Genomic DNA, 15,462 nt, shown 5'->3' with positions numbered 1-15,462 from the left:
CGCTAGGATCATCGGTGATTTGGATCACGACGAGTACGACTCCATCAACCCCGTTCTCTTGAATGCTTTCGCGCGCGATCTACAAGGGTATGTAGATCCACTCCTCCCTCGTTGCTAGATGACTCCATAGATTGATCTTGGTGACACGTAGGAAAATTTTGAATTATTGCTACGTTCCCCAACAGTCGCATCATGAGCTAGGTATATGCGTAGTTTCTATGCACGAGTAGAACACAAAGTAGTTGTGGGCGTTGATTTTGTTCAATATGCTTACCGTTACTAGTCCAATCTTGATTCAGCGGCATTGTGGGATGAAGCGGCCCGGAACAACCTTACACGTACGCTTACGTGAGACCGGTTCCACCGACTGACATGCACTAGTTGCATAAGGTGGCTGGCGGGTGTCTGTCTCTCCCACTTTAGTCGGATCGGATTCGATGAAAAGGGTCCTTATGAAGGGTAAATAGCAATTGGCATATCACGTTGTGGTATTTGCGTAGGTAAGAAACGTTCTTGCTAGAAACCCATAGCAGCCACGTAAAACATGCAAACAACAATTAGAGGACGTCTAACTTGTTTTTGCAGGGTATGCTATGTGATGTGATATGGCCAAAGGATGTGATGAATGATATATGTGATTTATGAGATGATCATGTTCTTGTAATAGGAATCACGACTTGCATGTCGATGAGTATGACAACCGGCAGGAGCCATAGGAGTTGTCTTTATTTATTTATGACCTGCGTGTCAACTTAAACGTCATGTAATTACTTTACTTTATTGCTAACCGTTAGCTGTAGAAGTAGAAGTAATAGTTGACGAGACAACTTCACAAGGACACGATGATAGAGATCATGATGATGGAGATCATGGTGTCATGCCGGTGACAAGATGATCATGGAGCCCCAAGATGGAGATCAAAGGAGCTATATGATATTGGCCATATCATGTCACTATTTGATTGCATGTGATGTTTATCATGTTTATGCATCTTATTTGCTTAGAACAACGGTAGTAAATAAGATGATCCCTCATTAAAATTTCAAGAAAGTGTTCCCCCTAACTGTGCACCGTTGCGACAGTTCGTTGTTTCGAAGCACCACGTGATGATCGGGTGTGATAGATTCTAACGTTCACATACAATGGGTGTAAGACAGATTTACACACGCGAAACACTTAGGTTGACTTGACGAGCCTAGCATGTGTACAGACATGGCCTCGGAACACAAGAGACCGAAAGGTCGAGCATGAGTCGTATGGTAGATACGATCAACATGAAGATGTTCACCGATGATGACTAGTCCGTCTCACGTGATGATCGGACACGGCCTAGTTGACTCGGATCATGTAATCACTTAGATGACTAGAGGGATGTCTATCTGAGTGGGAGTTCATAAGATGAACTTAATTATCCTGAACATAGTCAAAAGGTCTTCGCAAATTATGTCGTAGCAGACGCTTCAGTTCTACTGCTTAGATATGTTCCTAGAGAAAATTTAGTTGAAAGTTGATAGTAGTAATTATGCGGACTAGGTCCGTAAACTGAGGTTTGTCCTCATTGCTTCATAGAAGGCTTATGTCCTTAATGCACCGCTCAGTGTGTTGAACCTCGAACGTTGTCTATGGATGTTGCGAACATCTGACATACACATTTTGATAACTACGTGATAGTTCAGTTAAACGGCTTAGAGTTGAGGCACCGAAGACGTTTTGAAACGTCGCGAAACATATGAGATGTTTTGAGGGCTGAAATTGGGATTTCAGGCTCGTGCCCACGTCAAGAGGTATAAGACCTCCGATGATTTTCTTAGCCTACAAACTAAGGAGAAAAGCTCAATTGTTGTGCTTGTGCTCAGATTGTCTGAGTACAACAATCGCTTGAATCGAGTGGGAGTTGATATTCCAGATGAAATAGTGATGGTTCTCCGAAATCATTACCACCAAGCTGCTAGAGCTTCGTGATGAACTATGATATATCAGGGACATATATGATGATCCTTGAGATATTCGCGATGTTTGACACCGCGAAAGTAGAAATCAAGAAGGAGCATCAATTGTTGATGGTTGGTGAAACCACTAGTTTCAAGAAGGGCAAGGGAACAAAGGGATACTTCATGAATCGGCAATTCAGCTGCTGCTCTAGTGAAGAAACCCAAGGTTGAACCCAAACCCGAGACTGAGTGCTTCTGTAATAAGGGGAACAGCCACTGGAGCAGAATTACCCTAGATACTTGGTAGATGAGAAGGCTGGCAAGGTCGATAGAAGTATATTGGATATACATTGTGTTGATGTGTACTTTACTAGTACTCCTAGTAGCACCAGGGTATTAGATACCGGTTCAGTTGCTAAGTGTTAGTAACTCGAAATAAAAGCTACGGAATAAACGGAGACTAGCTAAAGGTGAGCTGACGATATGTGTTGGAAGTGTTTCCAATGTTGATATGATCAAGCATCGCACGCTCCCTCTACCATCGAGATTGGTGTTTGCGTCGAGCATAGACATGATCGGATTATGTCTATCGCAATACGGTTATTCATTTAAAGAGAATAATGGTTACTCTGTTTATTTGAATAATGCCTTCAATGGTCTTACACCTGAAATGAATGGTTTATTGAATCTCGATCATAGTGATACACATGTTCATGCCAAAAGATAGTAATGATAGTACCACCTACTTGTGGCACTGCCACGTAAGTCATATCGGTATAAAACGCATGAAGAAGCTCCATGTTGATGGATCTTTGGGCTCACTCGTTTTTGAAAGGTTTGAGACATGCGAACCATGTCTATTGGTGTATATGCATGAAGAAACTCCATGCAAATGGACCATTTGGACTCACTTGATTTTGAATCACTTGAGACATGCAAATCATACCACATGGGCAAGATGACTGAAAGCCTCGTTTTCAGTAAAATGGAACTAGAAAGCAACTTGTTGGAAGTAATACATTTTGATGTGTGCAATCCAATGAGTGCTGAGGCATGTAGTGGATATCGTTATGTTCTTACTTCACAGATGATTTGAGTAGATGTTGAGTATATTTACTTGATGAATCACGAGTCTGAATTATTGAAAGGTTCAAGTAATTTCAGGGTGAAGTTGAAAGATCGTCGTGACAAGAGGATAAAATATCTATGATATGATCATAGAGATGAATATCTGAATTACGAGTTTGGCACAGAATTAAGACATTGTGGAAATTGTTTCACAACTAATACAGCCTGGAACACCATAGTGTGATGGTGTGTCCGAACATCATAACTGCACCCTATTGGATATGATGCATACCATGATGTCTCTTATCGAATTACCACAATAGTTTATGGGTTAGGCATTAGAGACAACCACATTCACTTTAAATAGGGCACCACGTAATTCCGATGAGATGACACCGTATGAACTATGGTTTAGAGAAACCTAAGCTGTCATTTCTTAAAAGTTTGGGGCTGCGACGCTTATGTGAAAAAGTTTCAGGCTGATAAGCTCGAACCCAAAGCGGATAAATGCATCTTCATAGGACACCCAAAACAGTTGGGTATACCTCCTGTCTCAGTTTGAAAGCAATAAGGGATTGTTTCTAGAATCGGGTCCTTTCTCGAGGAAAAGTTTCTCTCGGAAGAATTGAGTGGGAGGATGGTGGAGACTTGATGAGGTTATTGAACCATCTCTTCAACTGGCGTGTGGCAGGGCACAGGGAGTTGTTCCTGTGGCACCTACACCAATTGAAGTGGAAGCTTATGATAGTGATCATGAAACTTCAGATCAAGTCACTACCAAACCTCGTGGGATGACAAGGATGCGTACTACTTCAGAGTGGTACGTAATCCTGTCTTGGAAGTCATATTGCTAGACAACAATGAACCTACGGGCTATGGAGAAGCGATGGTGGGCCTGGATTCCAAAATGGCTCGAGGCCATATAATCCGAGAGAGGATCCATGTATGAAAACAAAGTGTAGACTTTGGAAGAGCTACTTGATGGTTGTAAGGCTGTTAGGTACATATGGATTTTAAAAGGAAGACAGACAATGATGGTAAGTGTCACCATTGAGAAAGCTTGACTTGTCGTTAAGATGTTTCCTGACAAGTTCAAGGAGTTGACTACGATGAGACTTTCTCACACGTAGCGATGCTAAAAGTCTGTTGGAATTATATTAGCGATTACTGCATTATTTATGAAATCTTGCAGATAGGATGTCAAAACAAGTTTTCTTACCAAGTTTTCGTAAGAAAAGTTGTATGTGATACAATAGAAGGTTTTGTCAATCCTGAAAGATGCTAACAAGTATGCAAAGCTCCAGCAATCCTTCTAAGGACTGGAGTAAGCATCTCGGAGTTGGAATGTATGCTTTGATGATGATCAAAGATTTTGGGTTTATACAAAGTTTATGAGAAACTTGTATTTCCAAAGAAGTGAGTGGGAGCACTATAGAATTTCTGATAAGTATATGTTGTTGACATATTGTGGATCAAAAATGACGTAGAATTTCTGGAAAGCATATAGGGTTATTTGAAAAGTGTTTTTCAATGGAAAACCTGGATTAGGCTACTTGAGTATTGAGCATTAAGATCTATAAGGATAGATCAAAACGCTTAATAGTACTTTCAAATGAGCACATACCTTGACATGATCTTGAAGGTGTTCAAGATGGATCAGTCAAAGAAGGAGTTCTTGCCTGAGTTGTAAGGTATGAAGTTAAGACTTAAAGCTCGACCACGGCAGAATAGAGAGAAAGGACGAAGGTCGTCCCCTATGCTTAAGACATAGGCTCTACAGTATGCTATGCTGTGTACCGCACCTGAAATGTGCCTTGCCATGAGTCAGTCAAGGGGTACAAGAGTGATCCAAGAATGGATCACAGGACAGCGGTCAAAGTTATCCTTAGTAACTAGTGGACTAAGGAATTTTCTCGATTATGGAGGTGGTAAAAGAGTTCGTCGTAAAGGGTTACGCCGATGCAAACTTTGACACTAATCCAGATTATTCTGAGTAGTAAACTGGATTCGTATAGTAGAACAGTTATTTGGAATAGCTCCAAATAGAGCGTGGTAGCTGCATCTAGGAGATGACATAGAGATTTGTAAAGCACACACGAATCTGAAAGGTTCAGACCCGTTGACTATAACCTCTCTCACAAGCATAACATGATCAAACCCAGATCTCATCGAGTGTTAATCACATGGTAAATGTGAACTAGATTATTGACTCTAGTAAACTCTTTGGGTGTTAGTCACATGGGGATGTGACCTTGAGTGTTAATCACATATCGATGTGAACTAGATTATTGACTCTAGTGCAAGTGGGAGACTGTTGGAAATATGCCCTAGAGGCAATAATAAATTGATTATTATTATATTTCCTTGTTCATGATAATCGTTTATTATCCATGCTAGAATTGTATTGATAGGAAACTCAGATACATGTGTGGATACATAGACAACACCATGTCCCTAGTAAGCCTCTAGTTGACTGGCTCGTTGATCAATAGATGGTTACGGTTTCCTGACCATGGACATTGGATGTCGTTGATAACGGGATCACATCATTAGGAGAATGATGTGATGGACAAGACCCAATCCTAAGCATAGCACAAGATCGTGTAGTTCGTATGCTAAAGCTTTTCTAATGTCAAGTATCATTTCCTTAGACCATGAGATTGTGCAACTCCCGGATACCGTAGGAGTGCTTTGGGTGTGCCAAACGTCACAACGTAACTGGGTGGCTATAAAGGTACACTACGGGTATCTCCGAAAGTATCTGTTGGGTTGGCACGAATCAAGGCTGGGATTTGTCACTCCGTGTGACGGAGAGGTATCTCTGGGCCCACTCGGTAGGACATCATCATAATGTGCACAATGTGATCAAGGAGTTGATCACGGGATGATGTGTTACGGAACGAGTAAAGAGACTTGCCGGTAACGAGATTGAACAAGGTATCGGGATACCGACGATCGAATCTCGGGCAAGTATCGTACTGCTAGACAAAGGGAATTGTATACGGGATTGATTAAGTCCTTGACATCGTGGTTCATCCGATGAGATCATCGTGGAACATGTGGGAACCAACATGGGTATCCAGATCCCGCTGTTGGTTATTGACCGGAGAACGTCTCGGTCATGTCTGCATGGTTCCTGAACCCGTAGGGTCTACACACTTAAGGTTTGGTGACGCTAGGGTTGTAGGGATATGTATATGCAGTAACCCGAATGTTGTTCGGAGTCCCGGATGAGATCCCGGACGTCAAGAGGAGTTCCGGAATGGTCCGGAGGTAAAGAATTATATATAGGAAGTGCTATTTCGGCCATCGGGACAAGGTATGAAGTTAAGACTTAAAGCTCGACCACGGCAGAATAGAGAGAAAGGACGAAGGTCGTCCCCTATGCTTAATACATAGGCTCTACAGTATGCTATGCTATGTACCGCACCTGAAATGTGCCTTGCCATGAGTCAGTCAAGGGGTACAAGAGTGATCTAAGAATGGATCACAGGACAGCCGTCAAAGTTATCCTTAGTAACTAGTGGACTAAGGATTTTCTCGATTATGGAGGTGGTAAAAGAGTTCGTCGTAAAGGGTTACGCCGATGCAAACTTTGACACTAATCCATATTATTCTAAGTAGTAAACTGGATTCGTATAGTAGAAGAGTTATTTGGAATAGCTCCAAATATAGCGTAGTAGCTGCATCTACAAGATGACATAGAGATTTGCGAAGTACATACGGATCTGAAAGATTCAGACCCGTTGACTATAACATCTCTCACAAGCATAACATGTTCAAACCCAGAACTCATCGAGTGTTAATCACATGGTAATGTGAACTAGATTATTGACTCTAGTAAACTCTTTGGGTGTTAGTCACATGGGGATGTGACCTTGAGTGTTAATCACATATCGATGTGAACTAGATTATTGACTCTAGTAAACTCTTTGGGTGTTAGTCACATGGGGATGTGACCTTGAGTGTTAATCACATATCGATGTGAACTAGATTATTGACTCTAGTGCAAGTGGGAGACTGTTGGAAATATGCCCTAGAGGCAATAATAAATTGATTATTATTATATTTCCTTGTTCATGATAATCGTTTATTATCCATGCTAGAATTGTATTGATAGGAAACTCAGATACATGTGTGGATACATAGACAACACCATGTCCCTAGTAAGCCTCTAGTTGACTAGCTCGTTGATCAATAGATGGTTACGGTTTCCTGACCATGGACATTGGATGTCATTGATAACGGGATCACATCATTAGGAGAATGATGTGATGGACAAAGACCCAATCCTAAGCCTAGCACAAGATCATGTAGTTCGTATGCTAAAGCTTTTCTAATGTCAAGTATCATTTCCTTAGACCATGAGATTGTGCAACTCCCGGATACCGTAGGAGTGCTTTGGGTGTGCCAAACGTCACAACGTAACTGGGTGGCTATAAAGGTACACTACAGGTATCTCCGAAAGTGTCTGTTGGGTTGGCACGAATCGAGACTGGGATTTGTCACTCCGTGTAAACGGAGAGGTATCTCTGGGCCTACTCGGTAGGACATCATCATAATGTGCACAATGTGATCAAGGAGTTGATCACGGGATGATATGTTACAGAACGAGTAAAGAGACTTGCCGGTAACGAGATTGAACAAGGTATCGGGATACCAACGATCGAATCTCGGGCAAGTATCGTACCGCTAGACAAAGGGAATTGTATACGGGATTGATTAAGTCCTTGACATCGTGGTTCATCCGATGAGATCATCGTGGAACATGTGGGAGCCAACATGGGTATCCAGATCCCGCTGTTGGTTATTGACCGGAGAGTCATCTCGGTCATGTCTGCATGTCTCCCGAACCCGTAGGATCTACACACTTAAGGTTCGGTGACGCTAGGGTTATAGAGATATTAGTATGCAGTAACCCGAAAGTTGTTCGGAGTCCCGGATGAGATCCCGGACGTCACGAGGAGTTCCGGAATGGTCCGGAGGTAAATAATTATATATAGGAAGTGCTATTTCGGCCATCGGGACAAGTTTCGGGGTCATCGGTATTGTACCGGGACCACCGGAAGGGTCCCGGGGGTCCACCGGGTGGGGCCACCTGCCCCGGGGGGCCACATGGGCTGTAGGGGGTGCGCCTTGGCCTACATGGGCCAAGGGCACCAGCCCCTAGAGGCCCATGCGCCAAAGGGACAAGAGGAGGGGAGAGTCCTAAAGGGGGAAGGCACCTCCGAGGTGCCTTGGGGAGGATGGACTCCTCCCCCCTTTGGCCGCACCCTTCCTTGGAGGAAGGGGCAAGGCTGCGCCCTCCCCCTCTCCCTTGGCCCTATATATAGTGGGGGGAAGGGAGGGCAACCATACCTAAGCCCTGGCGCCTCCCTCTCCCTCCCATGACACATCTCCCTCCTCCCGCAGCGCTTGGCGAAGCCCTGTTGGAATCCCGCTACTTCCACCACCACGCCATCGTGCTGCTGGATCTCCATCAACCTCTCCTTCCCCCTTGCTGGATCAAGAAGGAGGAGACGTCGCTGCTCCGTACGTGTGTTGAACGCGGAGGTGCCGTCCATTCGGCGCTAGGATCATCGGTGATTTGGATCACGACGAGTACGACTCCATCAACCCCGTTCTCTTGAACGCTTCCGCGTGCGATCTACAAGGGTATGTAGATCCACTCCTCCCTCGTTGCTAGATGACTCCATAGATTGATCTTGGTGACACGTAGGAAAATTTTGAATTATTGCTACGTTCCCCAACAGAACCTCCTTATGATTGTCCATACATTTTTTCCATTTTTTGATTAGCATGTCTCCACTTCTTTGAGAAATCCGGTATGGACAGTTGAGATTCCTAGGATGACCTGGATATATGTTCAAAACACGAAAGGCTGCCATTTTGATACATCAAATGAGGCAGACAATCCTCTAGGATTCTCTGTTGAAAAACATAATAATAACTTCATAGTTAGCAATGATGTACTAGTTTTAGAAGTATGCAAAAGATGCACGGATGTCGTAATAGTAAAAAATCTTATATCTCCATGGTAGTTACCGTAGTTCAATACGTGCACTAGTGGCACGTATTGACCATAATGTTGAGGAGTTTGATTATAGATATTGTAATTCTCATAATCGGTACAAAATCCGACCAGATGATTTTTCTCCTGATAAGTTAATTCAGAGCCATCGGTGTAGTGCGTTTTGTCTACCATGTTCCGCACATTATTTGAACAATCAAAATAAGTTGTCAATGGAAATAAGCTATCAACTATTTTGAAATAAACAATATAAATTAGCTAATAACTATGTTTGAGAAACTCACATGGCGGTAGAATTGGAGGCGTATCAACAAGGACCCAAATATCCATATTGTCTTGCTCGATTTCAGGATCACCAAGATCCATGGTGACAAGCATACCCTCATCAAAACCATACATCTTGCAAAGTGCTTCCCATTTTTTGCAACCAAAATGGGTTACGCTCTCAGAATTGTACAGCTTTACTTCAAAACACCATGATGGGTCCTTAGGTGAATTTTCTTTGTTTCGAAACTTTCATGATCTTCAAAACCCATCCTCTCCAAGACATAGTGTCTTGCATGGCATGGGATAAGCTAGTCGAATTGTAAAAGATGAAAAGTACACATTGAAATATTTGAAGTCGTGCTTAATTACGAAAAAATAACACTTGTCGTCATTGCGTACTGTTTCAACATCGAAGGTCTCCTCCAGCTTAATGCTGAAGCGCCGATCTTTGTCCAGGTGAGGACTGTCGCACAGACCTCGATCGTCGTGGCACCAGTCGCACTCCCCCGGGAGACTTTCTCCATCCGAGTACGACATTTCCTATGTTCATAATTCAAATATTAAACATCTACAATTAAATATATGTACTAAAAAACCTAAGTTAGATCATTATTATTCATCACGGGTTGACTATCGGTCTGTCGAGTCTTTTCTTGAAAACTCTCAGCTCACGTGGTGTATACATTCGACCGTTGGTGATGGTCGCTCCTCCTTTCATCCCCGAGTGCATTACACCAAAATGTCTAGCACACAGGAATGAAGGAGAAGCGACCCCCCACGACAACAGTCGGGATTCTTCATCCTCTCATATATATATGGTGGAACTCTCCCTCACTGATTCCTCTCTGACATTTGCGACCGTCGGTGATGGTAGCTCCTCCTTTCGTTCCCGAGTGCATTACACCAAATTGTCTAGCACACGGGAACAAAGGAGAAGCTACCCCCACGACAACAGTCGGGATTCTTCGTCCTCTCATATATGGTGGAGACTCAACAGACTTAAAGTCAACCCAAGATATCATTTAATTATCTTTCTAAAACCGGTTCGTGGCTGGTCTCACCTCAAGGTCGGAGGGGGTCGGTGACGGGAACGACGGCGGTGATACCGAACTCCGCTTCATGAGATCTGCGGCAGATTCGCAGAGCACTGTACCCAGCAACGCAGCGGACAGGAGTGTGGGGGAGAAAGAGAAAGGAAATGGACCTGGATAAGAGGGAGGGGGTCGTGCGCGTGGTTGCAGCGGGCGGCGGTTGCTCGTAGCAGCGGTTGCCCGGCGGGGGATCGTGCACCGGATTCGTCGCCGAGGAGCACTGGAGAGAGAACAGCGTCCGCGCGTGAGATAAGAGAAAGGGAGAGAGATTTGGGCCGAGCGGACGGATGGACAGAGTAAATGCCAACTCTCTGTAGTTATGGACAGCAGTTAAGTTGTCCTCATGACACGATTCGTTTCTGATTTTGAAAAACAAAGACAACGATAGCATTTCAAAAATAAATAGGGATAAAACAGTATTCACAAAATAAAATTAAAAATGATACCTAAAAAAATTTATAGGAAAACAAATACACATATTCCAAAAACAATATGAAAACAGTTAATTAGAAACAATGCAACACGACAATTTACCCTGGAAATAGCAGCAAGCTAATACGCTAACTTACCTGTGAAAGAAATTTATAGAAGGAAACTACTATGGTAAAGTTTTGTTATATAAAAAGAAGTACAGTTTCTTTAAACAAGAAGTATAGAGAGGAAAGCATAAAGAAGTACAATATAGGTATACAGGGAAGTGCAAGATTATCGCAGAATATTATTCTATCATCGATTGTAGAATAGACGGCATAATTCACAAAGAAATATTTTCTAATAATTAGTTCATAGTAAAACACATGAAAATATGTCTTATAGCCTAATGCAAGATAGGGTTCAAGTGAACCAGAAGAACAGGGGGGCACAAGAAGAGAGATAAAGTGAAAAAAACACATGGTGGAGGGGGGCACCCCCGAGCACTCGATTGCAACAGTCAGCCGAGACCATACCACGACACTGTACCATCGACGACTGCACAACGCCGCGACACCACCGATGTCATGGGGTACAGACTGCACAATGCCGCGACAACATCATGTCATGGGGTACAGACTGCACAACGCCGCGACACCACTAGTGTCATGGGGTACAGTCAAAAGGTCACGCCAGGCCGAGATGGCGCCACGGCACCTATGTATCGCCGGCGTAGTCAAAGGACATCACCAAGCAGAGAAACACCCCAGAGTACACCCAAGCCATCGCGATGAACCGGGGGATGAAGACAACGCCATCAAGATGGAAACGACGTGAAGTGTCGCCGCTGTCTCGGCCAGTAGCAGCCGGCCGACCATGGATTTCTCCCATCCCCGGTCACATCCTTCACGCAAAGAGCATCATAGAGCAGCCGCCAACATCGTCGGGCAGCGCAGGAACGGGCGGCCCCAGATCCAGGTGAATCCAACCGGCAGAGCGACGCCGGTAGGCACCTTGACGCCGAGGCAGCACCAATGAAGACCATCGGTGAGGCTCCCCCAGCAGGAAAAGCCACGAGGCAGCGGCAGCCCACCGAGGGAGAAATGGGAGGTGGAGAGCTCCATGGCAGGAGCCACGACGCCACCTTCGTTGGCGAGTGCAAGCAGAAGCACGGCGACGATAGAACAGGGGGGTGGCGAAGGAAGAAGACGCGAAGCACTGCAGTAGACGGTGACGAGTGGTTGAGGGCGGAAGGCGTCGGAGGCCGGCGAGAAGACGCTGAGCAGGGGGGAGGGCGCAGTGCCCAGCCACGAGGCAACGACGGATTGAGCCTCCGCCGACACAGCCACCACGGGTCGGGCGCGAGAGCCGCCCGAGGCGCCGGAAGCCCGCAGCAGCGGCAGACCGGGCGGATATGAATGGGGGCGGGGCGAATCTGCAGGTGGGACGCCAGATCCGGGGGGGGGGGGGGGCGACGCGAATGATTGCCAGGTGGAGAGGGGCCGTGGGACGAGGCGCAGGCGCGCGCGGGATGGATCCCGCCGCCGCCAGCCATCGCCGGGCTTTGCCCGACGTCGTTTGCCGGCCGCGGCGAGGTGTGGTGGATGACGAGCTGCCTATGGCGGCGGTCGGTGGGGGCGCCCGCCCGAGTCGCCTTCGAGAAGACGACGTGGGGGGGAGGGGGATAACTGGACAAAAATCAAAGAAAAGTTGTTGATGTATCATTATGTATCCGGAGAAAGGATTTCTCTGAGGAAGACTATCACTATGGCAGCCTTCATATTCCTTTGCTTATATAGGAGGCAAAGATAAGAGCAGTAGTATGATGAGAGAGTGGAAAGAAAAGGCTTCCATGAAAACGTAATATAATTCAAATTCACCAAAAAGCAACATAATATCACTACATCAGATCATAGTTTGTGACAACACAATCTTTACTTTCTTGGTGCATCTGATATGCATTCTATAAATCTCAACTACAATTCATGGATAAGAGCAAATTAACTTTCCCGCAAAAAAAGAGAGCAAAGTAACTTAACGGTTTTGTGACATATCTGGCCATCAACACGGGTTCCATGATCCACAACTTATGTCTGGAGATGTGCATTAGTTATTTCAGTTTAGAAAAAAAAGGTTGTATATTGTGAAGAATCAAACTACAGTATTACTTTGTTATTGTTACCTTAATGATGAAGAGTCTGTATCACGATGGGAAAACCCACCAGCATAGAAAGGACATCCAATCCATGCACTAAGTGACCACGGGACGACACGAATCATTCCATTTTTCAATGTATATATATCAGGCTATACTTTTAGTGAAATTGTATGTGCAAAGCACATTTGTTGGACACAAAAGATGCATCGTTGTTGCCGAAGCTGTTTCCGTGCACGTGATGCATTCTAATCATCAGCAAACAGTAGCCACAAATCCATTGCATATGCATGCGAAATCACCAGCAGCCACAAATCCGCCGTCACGTGCATGCCCTGAAAGTCACGACCTAGGTTTAACCACAGATCCCTGTACTCATGCATGAACAGCAAGATGAGAGGAAACTAACGCGCGCACGTAGGAAGCCAGGAAGGGTATGCCTGATCAGGTGTTCTCCGACGTAGCCGCACCTCTCCTGTGATTGTAGTCCTCTCCTGTGCTTGTAGTCGTCCAACGGTGTGCACTCTCCGGCATCTCTTGTGCGACGGCCGCCTGCTCCTTGAGAGATGTGGCCGGGGGAAACGGTCCTGGAGCGTCTGGCGCCTTGTGCCTCTTGAGGGAATCGTAGTAGTCGCCAGATCGCGGTTTTGGATGGAGGCTTGGCGCGGGCGGCGCCGCTCAAACCGTAATCCCGCTCACCTGCCGCTACCATTCGTTGGTGGGTTTCTTTTTTGCTTCGTGGGAAGACTGCGTGCGGTGGAGTTTGCGTCATGTGTTGGCTCTGCAGATTTTCGTGCGCAGGTGGGATGTAGCTGGCCCGCTCGTTCTGCATCAGTAGTTTGTTGAAACTCGCTCACAGGATCGATCATATCAAATCACAGATGAACACAAGCACACGCAAAAACTTTCGCTAATGGCACGTGTCGTGCCTCTCTTTTTCTTTTTTTATTTTCTTTTTTTTTCACGATGTTACAAAACTTCACAGCCGGCTGAATATATATACTCCACCAGCAGCGGCCGACCCTTCAACCTAAACCGACTCGGACTCAGCCAAGATGACCTAGGACTGCTAATACTACAAGGACTAGTACACGTCTAAACTAATACTTCTAGCCGGACTACTACTAGTACGACTCCTAGCTACCAGAACTCACGCATAAACTCTCCGACTAGTATTTCCTAATCTAATTATACGGCAACCTGCCGGACAAGTAATCCTATTACAACTCTAACTCAAAATTACTTCTAACAATCTCCCCCTAATCTTGACATGTCATCTCCTTGCGCTTCCTCTCGTCTTGACTCTTGCAGCTTCGCGACTTGTCGATCCAAACTTCAACATACAATCTGGACTACCAGCCCACACGGTCGCATCTACACGTGCAACATGCAAGACTGGACGCATCATCAGTCTTCATGTCGTTCAACTTAACTAGTCACTGTCCCACTACACGTCGAGCTTGATCTTCAACCGTCATATCCGTACACTGAGTATGACCCGTCTGGAAACATGCAACGCACCTCCTTGCCCTGTCATGTTGTGCCACCACCATTGCTTGGCCGCTGCCTTGCACTCGGTCCGCACCATACTCCTTGTACTTGCTTGCAATAGATGCACTCTCCACTGCTTGCACACCTCCTCGCTTTACGATGGCTTCGCCTACCATCGTCCGCCTTCGGCATCACACCGAATCCACACTGGCCGCAACCAGGACGCTCCATGAGGACATGGACATGACTCACGGAACACCATGCACACCGCTTCCACTTCAACAAATCATCACCAAGACGAGCACTTGGACAGGACGACGACTCACAGACGCAACGACGACTGACCGTGCAAACTCGCACGACACCTTGACTCATCCGACTCCCCCGGACGACGATCTTGATGAGCTCCAGCACCGCACCTCGGCACCACCTCTCCCATCAATGATCTTCTTCCACAGCCTTGCCGACGACAACCTACCGTCTCCCTCCTTGTCGCTCCGACGAACGACGATCGCTTGTTCCTCCTCTTCGCCGCATCATCCAGCGACTTCATGGCCCACCCCGAGGCGCTAGTAGATCGTCACCCCGGGGCAAGCGCTCGAGCCTGAACCTTGCTCTGATACCAATTGTTAGAACTCGCCCACAGGATCGATCACATCAAATCACAGACGAACACAGGCACACGCGAAAACTTTCGCCAAAGGCACGTGTCGTGCCTCTCTTTTCCTTTTTTTATTTTCTTCTTTTCTCACGATGTTACAAAACTCCACAGCCGGCTGAATATATATACTCCACCAGCAGCGGCCGACCCTTCAACCTAAACCAACTCGGACTCAGCCAAGATGACCTAGGACTGCTAATACTACAAGGACTAGTACACGTCTAAACTAATACTCCTAGCCGGACTACTACTAGTACCGACTCCTAGCTACCAGAACTCACGCATAAACTCTCCGAGTAGTATTTCCTAATCTAATTACACGGCAACCTGCCGGACAAGTAATCCTATTACAACTC

The sequence above is a fragment of the Triticum urartu genome, chromosome 7A (assembly GCF_056163025.1).
Source record: "Triticum urartu cultivar PI428250 chromosome 7A, HENAU_Tu73, whole genome shotgun sequence".
Lineage (NCBI taxonomy): Eukaryota > Viridiplantae > Streptophyta > Magnoliopsida > Poales > Poaceae > Triticum > Triticum urartu.
Note: the sequence above shows the minus strand (reverse complement) of the source record.